This window comes from Podarcis melisellensis (assembly GCF_964234715.1).
Source record: "Podarcis melisellensis genome assembly, chromosome: 9".
In the NCBI taxonomy this organism is placed as follows: domain Eukaryota; kingdom Metazoa; phylum Chordata; class Lepidosauria; order Squamata; family Lacertidae; genus Podarcis; species Podarcis melisellensis.
Window position 1 is genome coordinate 27,401,640 of NC_138541.1, and position 27,316 is coordinate 27,428,955.

Genomic DNA, 27,316 nt, shown 5'->3' on the forward strand with positions numbered 1-27,316 from the left:
TAAAAAAAGGGAGGGGAAGGTAGGGGGATATATATGAGCAAAGAAAAACAAAGCCAGAGTTAAATAATTAATTTTCATCTCTGATATGAAACAGCCATTTCCCTCTGCCAGTAATGAGTGAGCCTCAAATGAGATGGAAAAAATATATAATTTGAGGCAGTTCATACTGTTCCAAGCCTTTAATGTAGCACAAACAGTGTAAACATTATACAATGAGAATTGCTGTACTGTTCTTTAAAACACTGAGTCTAAAAACTGTTTTTCAAGATCCCATACACACCCCAGTGCATCTTTGCTCACAGTCTAGAATGTACATTATTTTGCCTACCTTTTAAAATCGATTAGTATTTTTTATTTTAAAAAACCATTCAAGGCAAATATTATTTATTAGATTTATTTACCGCCTTTCATCAAAAGATCTTAGGGCAGTTCACAGGATAAAAATACAAGATAGAAACACAAATAAGTAATTAAAACAAAAACAACAAAACAATAACCCACTCCCACCCCCCAAAATGCTGTAGAACAGGCATAGGCAAACTCGGCCCTCCAGATGTTTTGGGACTACAACTCCCATCATCCCTAGCCAACAGGACCAGTGGTCAGGCGTGATGGGAGTTGTAGTCCCGAAACTTCTGGAGGGCCGAGTTTGCCTATGCCTGCTGTAGAATATTAATCAGCCAAAGGCCTGGTTGAAGAGGAACATGTTTTTGCCTGGCACCTAAAGATATATAATGAAGGTGTCAGACCAATCTCCCTGGAGACAGCATTCCACAAATGAGGAAATCTAGTCTCCAAGGAGCATGCCACAGCTGCCACTGCAGCAACAACAGCAGCAGCCACAGGCAATCATTCCTTGGAGACTGGATCTGCTGCCCCGGGGGTCCTGCCACCCGAGGCAATTGCCTCCCTTTGCCTCATTGTTCAGCTGGCCTTCCTGGTACCTCCTATCAAGAAGATTGCAGCTAACAAGCCTGGAAAATATATTTGTTTCAAACCTTGAAGAGCCACCACCCAACACAATACTACATTAGATGGGCAAGTGATTTAACCCAGTACAATGGTAGTACTGCATATTGCACTAGGAAATGCATTTTTCCCCCAAGACACATTTCCCGATCAGCAGCAATATAAAGGCAGGCATTTGTAGGAGCAAATCTCCCCTGAAACCTTTCCTCCATGCCTCCCACAATCCATCACCCCCCAAATAGGAGTAGGCAGTGATACAAGAACTGAATCTAACCCATTATGTTTCTAATGGGTTATATTCATCTATATCTATACCAGTTTAAACATGGCGGTTGGCCAATATCCATAACTGTCCACACACTATGTTTTTATTCATGAACATAATGGTCAGATCTGCTCATGTGGGTATGTGATACAATACTTAAACCAACTGGCCAACTAAATCATGTGAAAGTAGCCAATGGGTCTCAAAACCTCAGTGAGTTAGGGGCTTCCACTGCATGTGAAGACAGGTTCTGGTGGATTGAGTGGACGAGACCAATAGTGAATCAGTTATGTAATAGGCAGGTAGGATCCTAGAATACAACAACTGATTGGCTTGCAGGAGAAGACCAATCAGGATCCAGGAGGAAGTTAATCAGCCTATTATGCTGGTTGGATCGTAGAATGCAACAACTGATTGGCCTGTAGGAGAAGACCAATCAGGCTCCAGGAGGGCCTGGAGGCAGGCCCTGGACCAATCAGGCTCCAGGAGGCAGAATCAGCCAATCAGACGGGACTCATTGTGTAAATAATGTACAGTATATAAAGGCCTGAGGTTTTGGGGGAAATTCAATCACTGTTTCACAAGCTGCAATAAAGAGCATGAAATCACTGCAGGACTCCGAGTATATTTCAGAATCCAGTGATCAAGAAGGTAGTTTCTGCACGCGCTACAGAGGAAAGTTTGTTGTATAGAGAAAATGCATACATATCTTGAAGTTTGGGGCCCAATCCAAGCCTCTTATTGCACAGAAGAATTTCTGGGTCAGAATTCATTTCTGATTCAAGTAAAATACTGATTGTTTATCATATATTTCTCCAATCTATTTGTATCAGATTTGTATTTTGTTTCCATCAAGTGTAACAAATATTAATTTTTCCCTAATGGAACCAATATTAAACTAGCATGGCAACTCTTCAAGAGGAAATGCAAAACGTTAGTGCAATGAAAATCAATGTTATTTAGTTGAGGTGAGCAAAATGTAAGAATTTCACCGGTACCAGGGTAACTTGAATGATTAAGGATAATTTAACATTTTTCTCACAACTAGGAAATGGCAGAAGATTGATCTCCAGATAGAATCTATGAGTTACGCATAAATGCCTCTTTCAAATTCATTAGCTGGCATAGATAATGCCGTAATAGCACAAGTGGTTAAAACAATTGTTTAGATCAAGGTAGAATAACAGCATGAAACACCACAATATTCATTTTCAAAGAAACAAAATTATACATAATATGTGCATTACCGAGATTTCAAAGGCAGAAATGACGTCCGGGGGTGATTTCTGAAAGGCAGCGCTTTTTCCTGGATCTTAAGCAAGTCAATCAAAAAATCACATTTGTTTTTACTTTTTTTAATATGGCAACCTATCCAGTGAATCATAACCGATATTTGACATGTTTATGTCAATGTGTCTTAATGAAAACATTTCAGTGTGCCAGAAATTAGGGATCTTCCATTCCATTTCGAGATCTCGTTGATTATTTTCAGCCCTTGGATGCCCAACCATCACTGTATTTGTTGCATTTTTTAAGGTTGACATATTTTGAAAAGCAAAAAAGAGGGCACATTTGCTGACTTCTGCTTAAAAGAAAACCACAAAAAACTTTTAACTATAGATCACAATGACAATTCTACCCATGAAAAAGAGGGCATGTCCTGGAAAAAGAGGACCTATGGCAACCCTAATTTTCAGTGACCAGCACAGTGGTATCTTTAAATCTCCATGGCAAGAGTCACTTAGAGATCTTAAATGTCATGGTTCCAGTGTGCTTGCCCTTCCTTCATATAATTCCAAGTAGGAATTGAGTCTTTTGCTTTGATTGCATTTAGTAAAGAGGAGAAAAAAAGCAAGATGCAAGACTTTGACTCATGTAAATGTATTTTTGTAACATTAGCAATATCCATCAAATGATTAGAACTGCAGCTGTCAGTGAGTCAGCTGCTATTATTATACAATGGTTATGATCTCATTATTAAACATCTTTATTAATGTTAATCCGAAGTGTATTGCTCTCTCAGAAGCAACATTAATAAAATCTTAACTGCTGAAGGGGTTGCAAAATCAGTTTTCAAAACTATTAGAAAAATGTGAAGGCTGCTGTATTATCTGGGCCATGATGAAATCATCCTTGAACCATGATGTGCTTGCAATGGCGTTGGTCTTGTCTCCAGTCACATTGGACATTAGCATATGTTAATGCTGGCAGCTAAGCACATATGCACACATCAGAAAGCGTGTTCTCCTTCATGGAGAGCACGTGTTGCGGTGGGGGCTAACAAGACACCCACTGTTGCTGGGCGGGAAAAGAGTTTGGCCACCATTATCATTGAGCTTCCTGTTGCTGGGGGGATTTATACATTGCCATTTCATGACTGACAGCCATAGCCTTTAAATACCCTGCGAGCAGCGTTGAGCTTCCTCTTTTCACTGCGTGCGAAAATAAAATTGTGGCCAAAATTATGCCAAAAACCTTAAACTAAAAATAATGTGTAAATTGTGTTTTATTGGGGGGTGTCTTGGGGACCTTGACATGCAACTAACCAAACTGAAACCAGGCTTCGCATTGGAGACTTGCAGCTGTACAAAAAAGGAAGAACTCTATAGCAAAATTGCCCCAGACTCTGAAAAAGAAACACTTTAGCATATGCAAACCATGCACTTCAAGGAATAAAGAATGTCAAAAGGAAAGAGCAGCAACCTCCTTTTTTAACATTTTTGCAAAATTGGGGAAGTTATGGCACCCTTATTATATTATAGTAGGGATGGAGAATATTCTTTTAGCCCAAAAGTGAATCCTCTTGTGGGCAACCTTCATAGGTGGGCAGTGATGGGCAGAGCTAGAAGCAAAAGCAGACAGAATAGATCTGATTTTTATTTTTATACAGTAGGGAACATTGCAGCCAGTGTAAAAGTCAGTGGTTTCTGCATGTATACACAATCACACATGCACACTACTCCATCCAGTCAAGCAAGGTGAAATATCACAGTTCAAGGACACATTCTAGCCTGGAAAAATCACTCAGAGAGGGTGCAGAGCAGGACAATTGCAGGAGGTGAGACATGAAAACAGCCCTTAAGCTTGAGCCCTTGAGCCTCATATTTGGCTCTTAAACTTGAGGTTGCTTGCCCAAGTTGCCCCTGCAGTATAGGAATGAGAAATTATCAAGCTGGTTTCCAGTAGTGAATTAATATCCTGTGACATATGCCAGCCTTTTCCATCCCACTAACTCCAATAAAACACTAACAGACAATACATCCACATTCTGCAAACCCTCTGTAGAAAGAGGTCTAGCAACCTCCACATTTATTTATTTCAAGGTCACAAGGCACTTACAAGGTGCACTGCTTTGTGTGGCATAACACTAGCCTTCTGTTAGTAACATGATGGACTCCATCAGAAATGGTGCTCTTAGGCTTGGTTCAAACCCTTCGATCCTAATAAGTTCTATTGGGGAACTGATCCTCACGAAGACTTCATATGTTTAGGAATTAATATACGAATGTAGGTTTAATATGTCTCAGATCAGGCTCACAGGGCTGATGTTGTCCTGTAGTCCTATGCTTTTGACACTTGCTAGGGATATAATTGTGTTTCTTTTAAAGCTGAAATCCTAATCCCATTTAACTGAGAATGAGCATCATTGAATTCAACAGGACTTACTTCCATGTAGGCATAGTTACAGTTGTGCTATTTGTGTACATCTCCCATAAAGAGAAAAAAACAAAGAGTTAATGTGACTCAGTTTAGTACATTTGAACCCCACTTAATAAAAAAAAGTCTCTCATTGGTTTACAGTCATAAAACAATTTTGCAGAACAGCAATTCCAGCACAACAAATATATATCACAGTCATCGATATTAAAATACAAATAACAGTCGATTACAAAGATTAAATTATCTTTTAGAGGAGAGGATAATTGGATGCTACTAAAATACAATGCTTTCTCATAAAAAGATAAGTAAAGCTGACACAAAACTTTAAAAGCTTTTTATCGCTGACTGAAAATGTGCAGAACTGGAGCATAGGCAGCTCTCCCTCAGAATTGGTTCCAGAAAGCAAAACCCATAGAGCAGAAGAAGCCACTTGCCCCTCTTTCATGGGGAGCTCACACCCTGAAAGAGGGAACCTCTTCACATATATTAATAAAGATTGATAATGTGTATTGGGACACTCTCTCTCTCTCTCTCTCTCTCTCTCTCTCTCTCTCTCTCTGTGTGTGTGTGTGTGTGTGTGTGTGTGTTTGTGTGTTTGTGTGTGATAAAAGATAAAAAGCAAATTATACATTAGAATACATAGGTGCTTCTTCTTCTCATGGAAAAGTGAATACGAATGAGAATGGACTACTGAATCAATGATCTCTACAAAATGATTAATTTTAGCCATTTGTCACATGGATGACTAACCTATCAGAACTTGTAAAGTGTCTTATTTCATGAATTTCTCACTGTTGAATCTGTTGAAACACCGCCTCTAAAACAACTCAAGGCGCACATGTGAAGAAAGCAAGAAAGAGCTTACTAGCATTTTAAGCAAAGAACCCCAAAATAAAGCAAAACAAACCAGAAAGCCACAATACACTGAGATGCTGCACTCAAAATGAATTTTAACCCTCCAGGAGGCAAGGAGCTCCATTTGCATATTCTCCGGTGCTGAAGAAATTGATGTTAAATATCCCTTATCGAAAAAGTCAGCAGTCAGCCTTTTAACTAGCATCAAAGATAAGCTAAAGAAGCTTTCCCCTCTAAGTTCCAGCTGATAACATAAAATATTCTGGGGGGGGACAGTTGTCATTTCACTTTTGTTTAATTTTATTATCTGCAAAATTATGAATGCCCATTGGCACCAAAACCCTATCTGTTTATTCAAGTATTCCAGGTAACAAAGAAATTAGGGTAGCAACAAGCTATCCTGCAACTAGGCCCACCGAGACCGTGACTCAAGCCAATATTGATTTTGAGCTGACTTCAATTATGCTGTATTGTGCTCCTGGGTACAGCATGTAAGTTAGTAAGGGACAATGATTACAAGGCTTTAATGTAGTGCATTTCCCTGCTGGAATTGAATTTGGGGTATTGGTCTCTTAAAATATCTATTTCAACTTCACTATCTGCATGAAGAGGATGAAGACACAAAACTGGGTGACTTCTGCAAGGTAAGAGACTGTCTCCATCAGTAGCAGAGATTTCCAACTCATGGAAGTAAGGGGGGCCGGAATGATCTCCACCTCCTGATACCACCATGGTCAAGGCTTGTGTATATGCACACATACATCAGTTCTTCTGGGCAGTATCTCTAGTAGCAGAGGCAGTACAGGTTTCTAACCTTCAGCCTGTTCAACAGAGGAATGAAAGAACTGGTCTCAGAGAAAGTGTACGCTTTGGCCCAGTTCCCTTGTCCCAGTAATTATTTCAGGGATGGGGGGATCTTGACTGGGCTTAGCCCAGTAACATAGAGACCACAGGATTTATCCCTTAATGTTATTTTATTAAAAACCATGCTCATCCATTATTACTCAGTGGCAGGTCTATTCACAGTATCTAGATAACAAAAATATACACTTATTAATTTGGCTATTGCCCATCAATCTGTTCTATCCTTGCTCCTTTTCCCACAGATGCATCTTGAACAAGCACAAAGCACCATATAACTTTCTTTCACACGTGCCTAGGCTATAAAAATAAATTGGCACAATCCATTAGGGAGGGGTGGCGGGAATCCAAACACAACAATAAGGTAATGAAATCCATTACTAAAAAGTTGCATGATGTATGAAACTGTGTTTTTAACTAGCCTCTTATTCAATATGGAGATTGTGCAGACATCCCATTGACAAATTAACACCATTTCTCAGAGTAAGGGCAGACAAGGGATGCTAAATAAGGTGGAAATAACAAAAGCCTGGGAAGTCTCACGTGCAGCTAGAAAGGCTTTTCCTCCCTTTCTGTAGCTGTAAATAACAAACAGCATTAATCATGCTAATATAGTACAATATTTGCTACTGCTTTGACATAGTCCATTTAAATATTCAAGAAGCTGTTATGTACTCCTGGACTCACAATGTATCAAGCTGTATTAGTTCTATTCAATTAAACAGTTGGTTGTCAGATGCACTTGGAACAAAAGCGGCTACTTCATCACTGAGGGACCTATCCTGATGATGCAAGAATTAGTACTGGTGTTTGCAAACTTATTATTATTATTATTAAGTTGACGTTGATGTAACCCTTTGTGCCATACACCAGACAGTGTGTTGTGTTTTGCAGCTACCAGACAAATGTTTTGTTTGTTCTGCTTAATCTTGTTATTATATGAATAAATATAACTTGAGCCAGGCTGCTTGGAACACTCATTTTGCTTTGTAACCAACAGCCTAGCCGAAGTGATGTCACTTGTTTATCTGCCAAACATCTAATCAATAAACTTCTGGGAAAGGCAGAAGCCAGACAGCATTGCACTTTCGACGGAAGATTAGCTGAGCTGAAATGTCTGACAGCTCCGTGTCAGCTTTTCCTGTTACAAAATGAAACATTATTCCACTCCCTTCACATCCTCCGAAGGAAATGAAAGAGATGTTAAACTGCCAGGCACTTAAGTCATAGCTATTCATTAGGCAAGAATTGGTATATTAAAAAAAAAAACCTGCAATTTTGCTTTCTTGGAAGAATCTGCAATGTTAGCTATTACCTAAAATCCATGTCATCCATATGCTTTTTCACTAGAAGGTCAAGTTCAATCATTATAGTTTCGCTATTATCTCTACACTGCTCTGTGTCAGTTCTGTGATCTTATTACCCCTGTCAAAGGAATCCCATTCTAGTTTTACTCAAAAAGTGCTGCGAGTGCAAAAGAATGGTGCCACCATGTGACGTCAGGTGTGGGGCATGAAGAGATGCAACTGTTGGGGATAAGGTACAATTGAAAGCCTGATTATGCACAGGCAAAGGAAAGGAAGCATCAGTTTTGCCTGCCACCCATCATCTGATGGGCAGTAGACTCAAAGCCTACTAAATCAGATGTGCTAAGGAGCTCACCGCAGGTAGGAGCAAAAAAAGAAAGTCTATAAGCCATCTGAGATTGGCCAACCTTGTTTCCATAGTTGCTTGATATACAATTATTTCTGCCCTTTACTTTGACCATTCCTGACTTAACTATATACGCATACACATATGCATACCACCCGTCGATCAAGGCAGTCTACAATTCTAAAATACTAAAATAAACAAGCAGTATAAAATGCAGAGCAATAGTCCTCTAATGGCAGCTGATGGTCTCCTGAGGAGCTCTGGGCATAGGTCCCTTACCTAGACTTTCCTGCTTCTGCCTATGCTCAGTGCTCAAGGTCTTAAGTAGGAAAGGTGGATGTCAGGGAACTGCCATCGGAGCCAGAGGCGGAGGCAAGGCTTCCAAGCGATGCTGGAGAAAGGGAGCTCATCGGCTGGGGAAGGAAATCAGCGTAACACCAGGGATAAAGAGGGGCAGATGGGGGAATCGGCGAGGGGGCTCCAGTACTCCTCACCGGAGACCAGCGGGGAGAGCACGAGTCCTCCGCTGCCCACACCCACCCTGTGCAGAAGACTTCTGCGCAGGGAAAGTAGGCGGGGACTTGGCGTCAAAGAACTTATTTGCTGGAAGAGGTTCAAGAAACGCCCACTGACGGATTCTGCTAGCGACTGAAACAGCCACGAAGTGAAGGGCTGTCCAGACAGAAAAGGTTTAACCAGGCAACCTAGCCAGGAGTGGCGGCAACCTACGCACGAGCAACCCCTATAACCATTACAGTGGAGGAGAAGTTCTTAGGCTCCTCTTCCATTTAGACAATGGACATTTTGTATACTGCTTTAGACCATTTGTATACTGCTTAATCATAGTAATCTTTTACTGGTGTGCAGGGGATTCAGCAAAATGAAACTCAACATGAGTTAAAGCTATTCAATCAAAATTAAATTTAAAAGCCTGCTGGAATGATAATAAAAAGTCTTCAGTAACTTCAAGATGTTCAACAGCAAGAGTGACTGTCCATTCTCAACTGTAAGGGAGCTCAATAAAACTAGGCCCACAATATTGAACTCACAGCTCCTGGTAGATTAGGGGTTCCATCTTCTTCTCCTTCTTTGGTGATCACTCATAGCTGAGTAAGATTGTTTTCCATGAACACAGGCTTAATAGTGAGTCGGTAAGTGACTGTGGAGGCCAGTTCTGGATCTACACGTCCTTCCACAGTGAGGTCATAGATTTCTGGGCAAGAGTTGGGCAAGGGTTTGGCAAACCCTCACAGAGAGGATTTGCCAAACATGCCTTCCTCTTAGCCTGTTTCTCAGTTTTGCCCTGAGTTTGTGCTTCTTCAAAGTCCACAGCACCTTTGGTAATGGCTGTTCTCCAACTGGAGCACTCGCAGGCCAGTGTTTCCCAGTTATCAGTGCTTAAACTACATTCTTAAAGATTTGCCTTGAGAGCATCTTTAAACCTCTTTTGTGGTTCACTGGTATTTCACTTTCCATTCTCAAGTTTGGTGGAATAGGGTTGCTATACCCAGTATTCGGCCCTCGTAAACAGCGTCTGGGTGGAAATCACTGTAATGTCCATAAAAATCTGGATGTATGGCAGCCATATTGGAAGTGTAGATTTTGGCAGATTTCATTAAAAATAACTCAAAAATTCTTTTTAAAAAGCCCCCCAAAAGCTCTGAAATATGGCAACTCTATGGTAGATACGAGCTATGCAGAGATGATCCCTAAGGTATCCTGGACAGAAGTTGCTAAGGCCCATGTAAATTAATGTGAGAACCTTGAACTAGCCCAGTAGTAGCCAGTGCATGCTTTTGAGCACAGGAGTTGTGTGCTGGTAGTAGCCTGTCTCCATCAACTTTCTAGCTGCAGCATTTTCTATCAGTTGGAGTCTCCAGACCAGGCTGAAGAGTAGCCCTACATTGCGTGCATTGAAATAATGGTTATAAACACAGGACTAGAACTCAGGGAGATCTTGTTGTTCAAACAAGGGTCAGCTGGAAAATTAAGCCCTTTATACTGCTTTCTCTCCGGAAAGGTACAGTGGTAAGCCTGCGTGGGTTAAGTGAGCCTCTCTAGTAGATGCTGAATCTCTTTAGATGCCAACTCTTTGAATGGGATGGAGGGCAGGATGCACGCCAGTGCCTGTGCAGGAATACAGCATAACACTTCCTGTACACATACCTTTATAAATGTCTATCCAGGGAGTAAATATTGCTGAATCTTTGCTGCTGTTTTAGTAAGTACAATCAAATAAGTTGCAAATTTTAACATTTCACTGCGTATGTTTAAGTTACAGGTTGGAGAAAACACTTATCTCATAACACACAACTATATACATAGGGATGTATCTTAAAAATAAAGCTTCATTGTTTTAGGAGAGGATATTTTTTATGTACAATAAAAAAGACACAAATGGAAGATTTCTGTTTTTGAAAGCTTCCCTGCAAAATGCTTTGCAGAATAATGGGGCAGAAGTGTTTTATTTTTTAGATTTCCGCCATTATTCACATTTTATTATATATTATTTTCCAGGTGCCTTTGTTTTGTGGAGAGAAGCATCAAGCTGCCAATCACACAAAACATGTAGCCTAAAGTAATGTTGAGCATTAACTCTTTCAGGCCCTGATCCAACGGTGAATTGAAACCATCAGAAAATGTGCTGCAAACCCCACCTGAATAATTCCTCTTTTGAAATCAAACTGGTGCCTTCAAGGTATTCTTTTTGACACCTGCTTAAAACATTTTTATTTAGACAAGCCTACCCAGATTCTTAGAAAGTTGAGGCAATTTTAATAAAGTTTATTTTGGAAACTGCTTTGATGTCTTTATACCGTCAAGCAGTGTATAATTTTTTTACGAAATAAATAAATAGTTCTATCTGTGATAGAAGGAGCAGCTATCATAAAAGATGTTGCATTAACATTCCACTTTGGTTTTAAAAAGCTTTCACAAAAAATGGCAAGTCTCTCCACCAACAGGATCAAGTGCATTTTCGTGGGCAAAAGTCCCTTTCCTTAGTATAGGGCTTCCAAACTGGGGGTATCATTTTATGTAGTATTGATGTAGCTTCAACTCAATTCAGATTTGTGGTTCCCTACTTTTCTGTGTTGAGCAATCTCAGACATGACGCTCTTGGAATACAACTTTGTTGCCATCTTGGTTTTCTTAGGTGTTATGACCTTGATAGACGTCTCAAGAAGTCTTATTGAAATAAGCCAAGATCTTGAGGTGTGAGCAGTCTGAGCCAAACTATTTGAAAAGCTACTAGTTTATTTGAGCTTCTACCCAATTTGGGGGAGAGGAAGAAAACATGTAACTCTTTTTGCTTCACTCATTGTTGTTTCATCTGGCCCAACCCAAGTAATACCCTGCCGCATAAATTTGCAATACATTTATGTAAAGCTGTAGAGAAAAGAACATATGCCACCCAGCGGAGGAGGCAGAAAGTGTAGCAAAAATTTACCATCCATAATCAGCATGCTACTCTCATTTGCATGTTGGATAGAGTTGTCCGCCCAGCCACACTTCGGGCAAGATGAGGAGATGACCTTCTTGACAGAGCAGACTGGACTGTCCTGGAACAGCAATGCAGGCAGGGTGCCCTTAGGGAGGAGGAAGGTCACCCATTGCAGGAGATGATCCCCTGGAGGAACATGTCACACAGAAGAAAGACTACCAGGAGTCAGGCTGTGTCACCAAAGCTACAAAATTGATTCCATGCCTTACTTCAGACACTGATTATGGGCCAGAGGAGCTATGAGAACAATTGCAGACCTCAGAACACTCTGAGGTGGCTGTGCAAAGTACAGTACAGAACAAGTGTTGCCTCTCCTCAGAGGAGGAAGAGACGTGTGGTGGTGGTGGTAAGAGACTCCATAGTAAGAGGGACTGAGGCAGCAGTGTGTGAAGGTAACAGGAGATGTGCTGTCTTCCAGGTGCAATGATTCACAATATGACTCAGACATCCAAGCTGGAAGATATTTCCTGAGGGGGAGGCCTGAACCAGAACCTTATGTAAGAAAAAATATCTCATAGACTCTGAAACAAAGTCTGGGTGCAAACTCAAAGGTTACTTATACATTGGATATAAATCTTAAGTTGAGATGCCTTTGCATTATCAATTGTTGAAAGGAAAATATGCAGCTTGGTCTTATATTTCTGTTGTCTGCTTGGTTTCTTCACACAGTTACTACCAAACTAAGTAAATTGTACTAAGTAGGGCTTCAAAGAGAGATATTTTGTTGTCTTTTCATCAGAAAGGTGGTGGCATGAACTTTGCAAGTATGCTCACCAGGTGCCTACTCTGATGTCATTTTGACACTAGGCAATGCCTTTTTTATTTGTTCAGGCTTTTTAATTCAGTTTTATCATGGTTGAGTTTGTTCTTTTTATGCTGCTCATATTGATTTTACTGTTTTTAGTATATATTCTATGTTCCTAATTTGCAGGCTTTGAATTTGTTATACTGCATTTTGAAATTTTGCAAACCGTGCTTGGAATGCCATTACGTTGTAAACCTCTAAAATTGTGTGTGTGTGTGTGTGTGTGTGTGTATTCATGAGAGGAAGAGGAAGAAATTTTTTTACTGCCACATTCCCATGGTGAGGCTTTTCTGTAAATGCATCCTAACATGATCAATTTTTATATAATCAGGCATAAAGAATGATCCCAAACTGTTTCAGAATCTATCTACAAGGGGAAAGGGAACATTAACATGAAACCTTCACCACAGGAAAATGATAAGAAAAAGACATTGGAAAGCATCCAAAGAAAAGAGATGCCTGTGTGACTGAGAACCATATGTGCAGCTAAAACCATAAGTTCCCAGTGATAGAACAGCTCAAAGATGTGCCAAGTAATCAGGAAACAGTAAGATAATGGACAAGAACCATGTGAGGCTCCCAGGATCCTTTGCAAAGGCAAGTCGTCAGGTGGTCATTAAGATCAGCCCATCAGATACTCTACTGAGTACAGAATTCCCTTTAATTACCCACTGCCACCACCTATTGACTTTATATTGTTAACTCAAGTACATTTTTTTTCAAAATTGCAGTGTGATATATGTTTTCGACCCAGAATTTACACAGAACACCATGCACACAGCAGGCTCAGTCCTTCCACGAGGCAAAGTGAGGTAGCTTCCTCAGACAGCAAATCCATGGTGGCAGGAAGTGGCTAAGATGTTGTGCTGTGTGGTTTGTCCTGCAGCCCCGCAGGTAGCTTGCTGCCCTAGGGTGCAGTGGGGGACTTTTCTTCAACACCAGGGCTGAAGTAAGATTCAACTACCAGCCTAGTCAGATTTTGTGCACGGAACAGTGAATGCAACATCATGTCCTTTGTCTCAGGCAGGAAAATGGCTTGGGCTGCTCCTGACACACAGTTAAACCATAAGCATATATTGAGCTAAGGAATATGGGTGTTCATGTGATTTTTTTCAGGAGAAAAATAAATATGTATATTTTCCAGAAGTAGATAAATAAACACGTGTATCTAGCATCAGAGAACAAGTTTACTGGCTCTGGAAGATTGGGTGACTGGGGAATTTTCCAAATTAAGAAATGGTCTATGAAGCATTTCTTTTGAAAATATTATTGTCGCTAAGGCAGTGAAACAGCTAAAAGACCACTCTCAGTGAGGAGCATAAATATTAGTAGTTAGGCTCATAGAATGTTAGATCTGAATCTTTAAAAAATATAAATAAATAAATAAATAAATAAATAAATAAATAAAGTAGAATACAGAATCTATCTAGAAAAGCCTAAATCTACCTGGCAAGGAAGACTTCTGGAAGATTTGTCAGCTGTGATGCTACTCTCTATTTCAATGAATTAAATTCATTAGTCTAGCAGTACAAACAATATTTCATTTGGTAATCTATTTCAGTATTATGCCCCTCCCCCAGTTAAATCTACCTCAATAGCTGATTGCTCTTTTATCATTGCCTGTACAGATATATGCAGATGTGCCAAACATTCAGGACTGACTTAAATCAAAGATGGCCAATAGGAAGTACTGCTGTATCAAAGAGTAACTGCATTCTAACAATGGTGGTGATCTTAACAGCTTGACTTGCCATCCTAATGCAGAGTGCAATTATTCATCTGGCAATTGGACTGTTCTACAGCATCACATTCTGTAGCTGTAACTTTTCATCTTCCAGAATTTTAAATGCAAAGCTTATTTTTACCTTTCTGCATTGCTGTATAATTAAAAAAGAAATTATTCTTCTTGGTTAAAAGAAAAGCAATTCATCAGAACATATAATAACCAGAATGAAAAGCGGCAATCATTCATATTGTTCTGCTCTTTCCATAAATAGGGGTAGGGAGAATGGTTACTTTTAAGTTGACTGTAATGAAGGTGCATCCAAGATGGAATCCATAAATCTGAAAAGATGAGTGCAATCCAGTTTCTATACAGAAATATGGAGAAATATTGATACAGTTTTGTGGTTTCTACACTAACATTGCAGGTCCAGTGTGGCATGCTACCTAGGTGGGTCATAAGAAAAGGGTTAAATGATGTGGGAACCCAAGGGGAGAAGTCAGAGTTAGGGTTGGAGTGGTGTGGTGTGGAAGTCAGTTGAGAGTTGGGATAATCAGTTTGAAGTTGTTAGGAACGTATAGGACAGTAAAGAAACTAAGATTAAGAAACTGACAAGAAAAATTAATTGAAACCTTAAACTTGTTCATGCTTATAAAAATAAACTTGATTATTAGTTAATGTTAACAACTGTCTGGACTCCGTGTGTACCCGAGAGAAACAGGTTGGTGGCAGTGGCAAAGTGATCATAATGGTGGCACAGGGATCAATAGACCATCAAACGTCCGGGGACCCTGTGTGATCGCCACATCCAATGATGGGGAACTTAGGACCCTCTAGTTGTTGGTGGTCTCCAGGTCATGCCACTTCTGGCCAGCAAGGCCAATGATGAGGACTGATGAAAGTATTTAGAAGCATGGCATTTGCTGCCGCTCAGCCAGGTATTATCCCTATAGGTTGAGACCATGTGGTGGCAAGTCTATAGACTATTTCCTGTGTTCTTGAATCGCATGACATCTCAGTTAGAATAGTTAACAAATTAGAGAGGCTGTGACATGCTTGTAACTGGTTGGTCCTATGTTCTTGTAAAGATTATGGATTTATAGCTCCTAAAATGTTTGCCCAGGTCTGTGTTAGTTTTATTTATGTACTGCATATCCTGGGCATTTACCTCCAATGATGTTTGATGCTTTAAAAAGCATACTCAACTTGCACAGCACTTGATGTTCTGCCATGGGAAGTAAAAATCTATTTATATCCTCCTCTTGCCAAGAGGTATTAAAAAAAAGTGGGGCATTACTTAAGTAGGGCTACTCAATCAGTCCTTATCTATTTTATGGTGTTTATCTCACTAAGGAATAATTGAACACATCAGAAGATGACAAAATGAGCTAATTTTATCAAATGGTTAGTTGTAAATTATTTTTTTAGACTTTCAGCCATGCTTAATTTCTGTTTCATCCTAGAAAAGAACCCAGGAAATGTCTTTTTTATGACTTAACTATTGTAGCATTTGTACTGCAAATTACTTCGCAAGGTACAAGTGTTAGAGCATGATGAAAAATAGGTAGTATGAAGTATTATCCTTTTTTTCTTTTTAGAACATTAATATTGGAGTCATCAAATTCACCTTACGAATTTATAGGAGTTAAAAGAAGCAATAGAGAAAAACGTAATCATGGCCCAATCTACAAACCAGCTAAGTAATTGAATTGCATGAGAACTAGTTTCAGGGCAAATAAATGGGCTTAAATACAAGTATATCAGCTTAAAAGACTTGTAGGCTGAGTTGTTGATCATTAAATTTAATCAATCAGGGGTTATAGGTCACGGGCAGAACACATGTTTTGAATGCAAAAGGTCCTTGTCATCTCCAGGTAGATCTGCAAATATACCTTTCTGAAACCTTAGAGCCAATGCCAGTCGGTGTAGGCAGACAATGTTGAGCTTGGTGAACCAATGATCTGACTCAATATATTGTAGCTTCCTATGTTCCATAATTCAGCAGTCATTATTTTAAGCTAGAGGCAGATCTACCAGAACAGACAGGTGGAAAGGACAGAGGGGTAGGGAGGTACACACGTTCCCAGTACCTTTTCTGTCTCCATCCTTCCAGCTTCCTATCCATCATTGTGTTTTTATGTGTAATGTATCTCAAATTCTGGCAGTGAAACAGCAACTGGATCTTCAGTGACATGTATCAAAAATGGACTTGTGTAAGGAAGAAACAGTGGTCCCCCACCTCCACAGCATAAACTATTGATGAAGGATAAAGAATTACTTTGGCAAGCAAAACAAATGGATATATCAGCAATTCACAAAACAAGAAAATAAATACTGTATTAGAAGCAAAGGGCACAGTGGTTTGCTATTGTTTCTCTTTTAATAGGCATTCTCTTTTAATTTGTGATATGTTTGACCCTGTCCTGGGTGCAGATAAAAGCCTGCAAAGTAAAGCACTCAGGCTTGGAACATAATTATGATTTCCTTCCAATTTTAAGGGCAAGAATACCATAAAAAGTGAGCATACCATTGAGATTATAAATCATTTCTGAAACATAAAAATCAGTGAAGCTCTACAGGGAATGTTTACAAAAGTGTTCTATAAAGCAGGAATAGGGAGGTGGAACAAACAGATGAAGATTAAGTAGTTGCTATCAACCAACTACACATGCAGGAAAATTGCAAAGTAATGGTGTCTGTCTTTTCTGCTGACAGGAGCAAGAAAACAGAGGCCTTTCCATGTTAATTTGTTAAGAAAAGAGGATACGGACAGTTTTAAATTTTCTGGGGACATTTGCACCTAGCAGCTTCTTCTGCCTCCATTTGTTTGCTGTAGCCCACATTCATACCTATCAAAGTGTCCTCAGGAAAGACAGGTATATGCTTTTCATGGGACATACCCCGTCTGCATTGTGGGAAGCCTACTATTAACCAAGGGAGATCCCATTATGGGCTGAATGAAGCAGTCTCCATCTCTGAGCTGCACTGATCAAAATCACTGTATCTGAACTTCTGAGCGAGTCATCATCATTTTGTGCTGTGATTGTGTGTCTCATCCCCTAATAAATATGCTTGCCAGAACTATAGAGGAAAATGGGGAGTTATGCTGGTGATTTTGCTGAATTGTTCCTCCCAATGAGTTCATTCAAGATCTGAACTACATTATGACATCTGCAGTGCCAATTGTGAGGGTAACATAATCACAGCAGAAGATGAGATGCCTTCAGCATATAGTGGTAATCAGTGCAGCATACAAATACGCCAGATAGCAATCTGTCACTTTTTACTAAACTACTGTATCATCTAAAACTTGTTGTGGCTGTAGTAGTTCTTCCTATAGTAGGGGAAAAACCTACCCGCATATATAACTTATTTAAATATAGGCAACACGCATATAGAAAAGAACTAGTGTGTGAATCTGAATTCAACATGTCAGGGCTGGAGTCAGACACACATCGCCATGAAAGATGCATGGCTAACATTCAATTTTTTTGCTGCTGCAACACACTGTTGAGTCCTGTTAAGCTTGTGGTCTATTAAGACTCCTAGATACTTTTTACATATAGTACTGGCAATCCAGGTGTCCCCCATCATATATTGGTGTAGTTTGTGCCCTGTTCTCCAATTTGTTAAGGTCATCTTGAATCCCTAATGTCTTGTGGCATTAGCTACCCCTCCCAGTTTGTTGTCATCTGCAAATTTGATGAGCATCCCCTCAATTCCTTCATCCAAGTTGTTTATAAAGACATTGAACAACAACGGGCTCAGGACAGAACCCTGAGCACCCCACTTGTCACTGTTTTCCAGGATGATGAGGAACTGTTAATGAACACTCTTTTATTTCAGTTTAGTCAACCAACTACAAATCCACCTAACAGTTACCTCATCCAGCCCACATTTTACCAGTTTTTCTACATCATGGGGGACTTTTCCAAAAGACTTACTGAAATCCAGATACGCTATGCCCACAGCATTCCACAGATCCACCAAGCTTGCAACTTTATCAAAAAAGGAAATGAGATTTGTCTGTCATGGGTCTTAGTAATCACAGCATCCTTTTCTAAGTGCTCACAGACTGTTTAATTATCTTTTCTAGGACCTTTCCTGGTATCGTCATCAAGCCAAACAGTCAGTAGTTACCTGGCTCTTCTTTTTTCCTCCTTCTTGAAGATGGGGACATCCCCCCCCCTGCAAAAATTCTATAATAATTCTTAAAGATGATAGACAGCAAGCTCCTTTAGTCCCCTTGGATGCAGCTCATCAGATCCTGGAGATGCCTTCATTTAAAGTAGCTATGTGTTCCCTTGCCAACTTTTTTCCTGCCTTGTGCTGCAGCTCCCTCCTTGCATCAGTTATTCTGTTTCATAAGGTTGGGCACTGCTTTCCTTTTGAGTAAAGACAGAGGCAAAGTAGATGTTGAACAGGTAAGGGACACAGGTGGCGCTGTGGTCTAAACCACTGAGCCTCTTGGGCTTGCTGATCGGAAGGTCGCAGTTTGAATCCCCACAATGGGGTGAGTTCCCGTTGCTCTGTCCCAGCTCCTGCCTACCTAGCAGTTCAAAAGCATTCCAATGCAAGTTGATAAATAGGTACCACTGCGGTGGGAAGGTAAACGGCGTTTCCATACACTCTGGCACTCGTCAAGGTGCTCCGTGTACCAGTAGTGGTTTAGTCATGCTGGCCACATGATCCAGAAAACTGTCTGTGGACAAATGCCTGCTCCCTCGGCCTGAAAGCAAGATGAGTGCCGCAACCCTATAGTCACCTTTGACTGGACATAACCGTCCAGGGGTCCTTTGCCTTTATCTTTTACTGATGTTGAACAGTTCCATCATCTCTCTGTCATCCAGTAATATTTCTCCACACAGAGGACCTACTACTTGCTTGTTTTTATTTTGAATGTAGCCAAAGAAACATCATCATCATTATTATTATTACAGTGGAACATCGAGTTACAAACACTGTAGGTTACAAATTCTGCTAACCTGGAAGAGTTACCTCAGGTTGAGAACTTTGCCCCAGGATGAGAACGGAAATCGTGTGCCAGCAGTGCAGCAGCAGCAAGGGGCCCCATTAGCGAAGCATGCCTCTAGTTAAGAACAGTTTCAGGTTAAGAACGGACTTCGGGAATGAATTAAGTTTATAAGTAGAGGTACCACTGTATTAACCTCTCTTGCAAGCCTGCACTCATTCTGAGCTTGGGCCTGTATGAGACACATAAGGCTCTATAGGTCAAAAACAGCACTTAGAATTGAGCCTGGAAACTAATTGGTAGCCAATGCTGTGATGCCATGATTGGTTTCATAGACTTCAACGATCTTGCCCTGGTCAGCAATCTGGCTGCTGCATTCTGCCCCAGGTGCAGTTTTCAAATCATCTTCAACTGCTGCCCCACATACAATGCATTGTAGTAATCTAGACTAGAGGTACCGGTAATATCTGTGGTCTGGGGATAGCTGATGGAGGGAGGAGCCTGGCTTCACATGAATCTCGTTCTTACCTTCACTATTACAGGCTGACATAATGATTGCTACCAGGTTATGGGGAAAGGTGTCTCTAAAGGTAGAAAACTTGGCAACTGTTGACCTTCACCATCTAGAATAGTTGAGAGAGAACTAATATATATCTTATGTGTTGCATTATAATGTTTGTAAACCAAAGCAAAATAGAGGAGCTGGGTAGCTGGGGAGAGTATGTTACCAAAACCATGAAGAATGGCTAAGTTGCAACTGAGCAGGAAGAAGATAAAGTGCAGCAGCAAGTCCCATTTCAACATGGATGTCAATCGGAACCTCTCACAAATATGTGTGGCAACCCTGAGAAATATTAGAGAGCTAGACACCATGAAAGAACTGAGGTCACACTGGTTAACTTGCTTCCATTGCGTGATTCAAGGCCTTGCTGAGTTGGTAATTGTAGGGAATTAGTCAGCTGTGATGCTCTGATGATTTGAGGCTGCGTAGAAAAGATAAGATTCCTGGGAGGCTGCCATGTGTCCATTGAGACTGCTCACTGCACCCTGAGTCTGAATAGCCCTTCTTTATTTTTTTAACAGGCAAGAGGAATAGTCAGCACCCTATTGTCCTCCTGGGTGGAAATAGGCTTTGAATACCACCGTACATGCCACTCAGTTGCCTCAGAGAGCAGAGTTTTTAAGCCTTCCCTTTCTATTCCACTGTGTTATTTTATCTTTTGGGATCCCCCTTCATGCAGAGCCTTTGGAACGGCTTTGCTTACTCGTCAGTCACATTGCGTGTTCGGTTCCAGCGGGAGATACTGAAGGCCACTTCACAGCTTTTGTCTGGATTGTTGGGGCATTTGCAGCCTGAAAATGCATTGTGACCGCATTCACGTTGTGCATTTAAAGCACTATGATACCTATTCCCCTCACACAGCGACAATTTCCAGAGTAGTTTAACCATCAATCCCTCTTTCCAAGGGAATTCCGGGAATTGTAGCTCTGGGAGAGGAATAGGGGTTGCCTAACAACTCTCAGTATCCTTAACAAACTCTCAGAATTATTTAGGGGAAACCATGACTGCTTAAAGTGGTATCATAGTACTTTAAATGTATGGTGTGGATGTGACCTAAATCTACCAACTACAGTCAACTCAGATTTATATATTGATTCAGGCACAATTAAAGAGACTAAGTTGGATCCAAGCGCCCAAGATCAGTGTGCTGTTCAGAGATAGAGTACTACCAGAACTATCACAGGATGGCTGAGAGCTTTTTTTTTTTTCAGTACAAGAAAGACATTCCCTCTTGGGCCACATTCTGGGGGCTGCATGCTAGTGTTTGGTGTGGCCATAGACAAGAGCAACAGATGTGACTCTTAGCTTTGTGGGTTACAATCCAGCCACGCGAAGTCAGAGTTTGCTTTCCACATACACATCTCTGCATCCTGGCAATTAGAGGTGCTGCCACCTTTCAAGAACATTGTCACGGACCTGCTGGGTGCAGAGGAGTGGAGGGAGGCATCAACATATGAGGTTCTGTTGTGTTTGCAGATGTCCTCTCGTCACTTAGCTCCTGCAGAGCTGACATTCCATAAAAACATCAGCAGAATGATCAACTTCATGAAAAACAAATCGTGTGTTTTATAAAGAAGGAATGGGAAAGTGTTGGAGAAAGCTGGAATAAATAGCCTGGAGAAAGCAGATGGTGTGGTGGCTGCGATGGCCCATCAGAAATGTATCATTTCAGCTGGAATACAAACAAAGATGTCTCAGTGTTCCTAATACTAATAAAAGGCAACTCTCATTCGGAAAAAAAACTATCCATGCTTTATTGTTGTTTTCTCAGGCTCCTTTGATTTTATTTAACAATTACGAATAACCAAATTGTGTTAAATGAGCTTAGTCATATTACTAATATTTTGTTTAGTAACTGTAGCATTTAGCAGCTGGTGGGACAAAAGAAAACGAAACAGTATTTTGCTCACAATTGGAATAACTAGCACAAAAATATGTAACCAAAACCTAAATATTTTTATGAGTTTGTGGGTACTAAAAGGTAAAGGGACCCCTCACAGTTAAGTCCAGTCATGAACAACTCTGGGGTTGTGGTGCTCATCTCGCTTCACTGGCCGAGGAAGCCAATGTTTGTCCGCAGAAAGTTTTTCTGGGTCATGTGGCCAGCATGACTAAGCTGCTTCTGGCACAACGGAACACTGACACCAGAGCAGCGCATGGAAACGCCGTTTACCTTCCTGCCAGAGCAGTACATATTTATCTACTTGCACTTGATGTGCTTTCAAACTGCTAGGTTGGCAGGAGCTGGGACCGAACAAGGGAGCTCACCTCGTCAAGGGGATTCAAATCGCCAACCTTCCGATCGGCAAGCCCTAGGCTCAGTGGTTTAGACCACAGCACCATCCCTTCTAAATTCCTGGAACCAGTAAGTGTTAGAATTTAATAAATGTAATTAAAGGCTTCTAATTCTAAGAAATCGCCAGACCACTATAGCCAAAGTGTTAGAATCTAATTAGAATGCTTAAAATTCTACAAGGAAGGCTCAAGCAGTATGTGGACCGAGAACTCCCAGAAGTGCAAGCTGGATTTAGAAGAGGCAGAGGAACCAGAGACCAAATTGCAAACATGCGCTGGATTATGGAGAAAGCTAGAGAGTTCCAGAAAGACATCTACTTCTGCTTCATTGACTATGCAAAAGCCTTTGACTGTGTCGACCACGGCAAACTATGGCAAGTTCTTAAAGAAATGGGAGTGCCAGATCACCTCATCTGTCTCCTGAGAAATCTCTATGTGGGACAAGAAGCTACAGTTAGAACTGGATATGGAACAACTGATTGGTTCAAAATTGGGAAAGGAGTACGACAAGGCTGTATTTTGTCTCCCTGCTTATTTAACTTATATGCAGAATTCATCATGCGAAGGGCTGGGCTGGATGAATCCCTAGCCGGAATTAAGATTGCCGGAAGAAATATCAACAACCTCAGATATGCAGATGACACAACCTTGATGGCAGAAAGTGAGGAGGAATTAAAGGACCTTTTAATGAGGGTGAAAGAGGAGAGCGCAAAATATGGTCTGAAGCTCAACATCAAAAAAACGAAGATCATGGCCACTGGTCCCATCACCTCCTGGCAAATAGAAGGGGAAGAAATGGAGGTAGTGAGAGATTTTACTTTCTTGGGCTCAATGATCACTGCAGATGGTGACAGCAGCCACGAAATTAAAAGACGCCTGCTTCTTGGGAGAAGGCCAATGACAGGCCTAGACAGCATCTTGAGAAGTAGAGACATCACCTTGCCAACAAAGGTTCGTATAGTTAAAGCTATGGTTTTCCCAGTAGTGATGTATGGAAGTGAGAGCTGGACCATAAAGAAGGCTGATCGCCGAAGAATTGATGCTTTTGAATTATGGTGCTGGAGGAGACTCTTGAGAGTCCCATGGACTGCAAGAAGATCAAACCTCTCCATACTGAAGGAAATCAACCCTGAGTGCTCACTGGAAGGACAGATTGTGAAGCTGAGGCTCCAGTACTTTGGCCACCTCATGAGAAGAGAAGACTCCCTGGAAAAGACCCTGATGTTGGGAAAGATGGAGGGCAGAAGGAGAAGGGGACGGCAGAGGACGAGATGGTTGGATAGTGTTTTCGAGGTTACCAGCATGAGTTTGACCAAACTGCGGGAGGCAGTGGAGGACAGAGGTGCCTGGCGTTCTCTGGTCCATGGGGTCACGAAGAGTCGGACACGACTAAATGACTAAACAACAGTTTTCTGATGAGATTATCATGTGAAGTGATGGATCATTAAGAAGACAAAGGACCAAAGAGTCAAGGTGTGAGATGGCAAATAGATGGGGTCCCTCCCTCAAGAGATAAAGTTGGGGTTTACAGAGCTGGAAGCAATGTGAGTTAAAAGCTTAGGATAGAGGCAGGAGAGTCAGAGCAACATTAGAGAGCAATGGTTGAGGTTTGTGGAATCCAAGGCTGGGCCTATCTATGGGAAAAGCGAATCCGCTTTGGGTGTTGATGCTGTGAACTCCTCCATCATAGGCTCAGGTTGTATATGTGTGTAAATAAACCATATAGCGTAAAAATAAAGTCTCTTCTGTGCCTCATTTCCAAAAGGAAACACAGACCCTGGATAAGCACCTTGAACCCCAAGAATCTAGCACCACTCGGAGATTGAGGTAGTGTACAACAATACATTTACCTTGTTGAAATCAAAGGCTTTCTGTTGTGAACAGGTTCCTTGTGGATCTAACATTTGTTGTTTTACACTAATCGTTTCTGAAATGTTAAAGCAGGATATCCCATTGCAAACAAATTAATCAGGGGTTGGGAAGCCTTCTTCATTATTTAGGTTTATTATTATTATTAAATTGATACCCTTGGGAAAAGGAGGAGAGAACCCAGAGGGCCACATATAAAAAACCTGAGGCTCCCAGCTCTGTTGTAAAACAAAAAGAACAATGCCTTTTGGTCAGACAGGTCCAAGGTCCTCACAGAAGACCACTAGGAACTTTCCAGGGTGTTTCAAGCCAAAGAAATTAACCACAGTGTTCACACATGAATGTTGTTCCCACTGCCTCTCATATTTGCTGTTGACCGCATACTCCTTAACCATGTACCAGTGGGATGGAATCTCCCAACTGGAGAGAAGATACAGTTACTGCTGACTGTAATGGTGGCAAAGAGGCAACTTCTTCAGCACTTGAAGATGAGGGAATGGCTCAGCAGTCCATCACTGGACAGAAGAATACTCACTCTTGCACAGCTTAACAGAGAGGATAGCAGCTTGATGCCCACTTAGCCACACTGCGAAGAGCCAGTGGGGAGAGGCAGCTCCCCCTTCCTCTGGTGTGACATAGCATCTGAACAGCTGGATTCTACCCAAGCAGAAATGTTCATTTTGCTCATTTGTGCAAATGATTTACTTGCGATAGCTCCACATTCTTTTAGAAATGATTAAATATTAAATCAAGGGGATCAATACCCATCATGGGACTACACTAGCCCTGTCTGAACTTTAATCTATTGCCTCAGAAAATGCTTAGGAAAGCAAGTAAACAAGCACACAGAAATCCACATCTCCTGAATGTCAGGAGGTTAATGCCACAGCTTTTATCCTCAAAGCAATTCACTATTATAAATGAACCATCTCAGTCCAGCCTGCATTTGGACCACTGCATTATATTTTGATTTTGAAGTTGCAATACCTGTCATTATGGGGAATCTGGTCTGCATCTGTGCTAATTTCTAAGGTTTGGCCAACTTGACACTGCTAGCTCCCATTTTTAAAAGTGCAAAACAGCATTTTGGAGGGCGAGTGAAATATACTTGGAGTCGAGTGTGAATTTCATGCTCTTTAATCAGCTCATAGTAGCAATGAATGAAGCTTTTCCCAAAACATCTAGCTATATATACATTATTTACACAATGGGCCCCGCGTGATTGACTAATTCCGGGCTGCTCCTGCAGGCCAATCAGGTCGCTGATTCACTTCCACCTGGAGCTGGATTGGGTGGCTTCTGCGGACCAATGAGACTGCTGCATTCTGGATCCTATTGTTCTAGGATTCGGCTCAGTACATAACAGCGAGCAATGCAGGCAGGTTCAGCTGCCCATTCCCTAGTCAGCAACTAGAGTGAAGAGCAAGTGTGGTGCAGTAGTTTGAGTGTTGAACTCAAATGGTTCAAATTCTTATTGGTTCAAATGGCTACTGCATCTTCCCAGTGCCTGGGTGTACCAAGTTCTAATTTCAACCTGCAGAAGCAAATATTCACAAATCTGCATAAAATGTTTTGTGCTAATGTATATGTACAGATGCAAATTTAGTAGTATTAACTAAAATGTAAATAGAAATGCAATACCTGAAGGAACGTCTTCATCCCCATCATTCATCCTGAGGTCCAGCTCAGAGGGCCTTCTGGCAGTTCCCTCACTGCGAGAAGTGAAGTTACAGGGAACCAGGCAGAGGGCCTTCTCGGTAGTGGTGCCTCCCTGTGGAACGCCCTCCCATCAGATGTCAAGGAGATAAACAACTATCTGAATTTTAGAAGACATCTGAAGGCAGCACTATTTAGGGGAGTTTTTAATGTTTGATGTTTTATTGTGCTTTTAATTATGTTGGGAGGCGGCCAGAGTGGCTGGGGAAACCTAGCCAGGTGGGTGGGGTATAAATTATTCTTATTCTTATTCTTATTAGTGCTTTTTTCTTTAAAAATGTTTAGGGGCGCTCTTATTTTCCTGTTCATATTGAAATACTGCCCCTCAATGAGGCCAAACTTAGATTAATGTTTAGGGGTATGTGTACCCCTGCATCTCCCCAGAAAAAAGCACTGATGGTGATGACGATGATGACGATGATGACCATCATCATCATCGTTATACATCTCACCATTGCAGGGCAGACCATGACTAAGTGCCAGGTGGGCCTGTCTGCTCATTCCTGGTTATTTCTGTTGATGGGCAATCTAAAGACCCCTTCTCATCTTTCTTGTGGGCCTTCATCTTTAAACCAGACTTGGACCAGGCAACCATCCAAATAGAGGATGCCTTCGCATAGAGTACTAACAGAGAAATGTTCTTTGTAAAGTAGAACATACGGGGACCCTGTCCTTACTACATGTATTGCTTGGCTGCATAACACCACACATATAAATGACCTCCCTCCCTCCCCCCCAAAAAAATAAATCCTGGGAACTATAGTTTGTTAAAGGTGCTGAGAAGTATAGCTCTGTGTGAAGTAAACTGCTGTTCTCAGGATTCTTGGGGAGGTGGGCACAGATTTGCTTCAAATGTACGGTGCGTAGGCAGCCAATGTGAGTCGTATCCTGGCTATTCAGGCAACAAGAATTTCAGAGTTCACTGGTAGCATTTCTATTCTCTAGATAGAAGATGGGAGAAAGGTGTGTGTAACAGATGTTTTGTAGCTCCTCCACACTCAACAGGGCAGCATATTTCATTGTTTGTGTTTGGCACAAAATTACAGTACGTCTAGTAAAGCAGAGGCATATAGCTGTGCATCCAATATACTGCTTCTTCTCTGCTTCTGATACCCTGAGCTTGTCGCATGATAGGACAGATGGGAACCTTATTTAAATTTAGAGAGCGTGAATGCCACATGCTGAGCTAGACAGAACAATTGAGGCTGGTTTCCTTCACATGAATTTTATTTAATGCCGGATTCAATTTAGAAAACTTTCGGGATGGCACAAGCGCTTGATGGGAAATGCTCGGAAATACCTACATTTCTCAACAGAAGGAATGCCCGATGCCTGGCTTGTACTATTAAGACTGTGTGAAAATGTGGCCAGAGGAAATCACATTTCCCAAGGAGTTGTCCGAAAAGACATTAGCATTCTGTTATTTATTGGTGTCATTATGAAAGTCCTGCACCATCCCCAATGCGGGGAGGGGGGTGAATCTGTCATGGTTGCCAAGAAAAAAAAGGGGGCGGGAGGATTATCCTTGAAAGCAATCAAAGGATAGAATAGTTTTTACCAACTCGTCACTGAAGTTGCCATGGGCACCAGCTAAGAGGCTGGGTTTAAA

General features: G+C 41.2%; 1 long non-coding RNA gene across 1 annotated transcript in view; it reads right to left on the minus strand.

Annotated features, from left to right (window-relative positions):
* LOC309377880 overlaps positions 1-25,850 on the minus strand; it is a 977,944-nt gene extending 952,094 nt beyond the window's left edge. Inside the window, exon 1 of the long non-coding RNA XR_014171758.1 lies at positions 25,730-25,850. This is a non-coding gene — a long non-coding RNA (uncharacterized lncRNA). The remainder of the gene's footprint in view (positions 1-25,729) is intronic.
* Between the last annotated feature and the right edge of the window lie 1,466 nt (positions 25,851-27,316).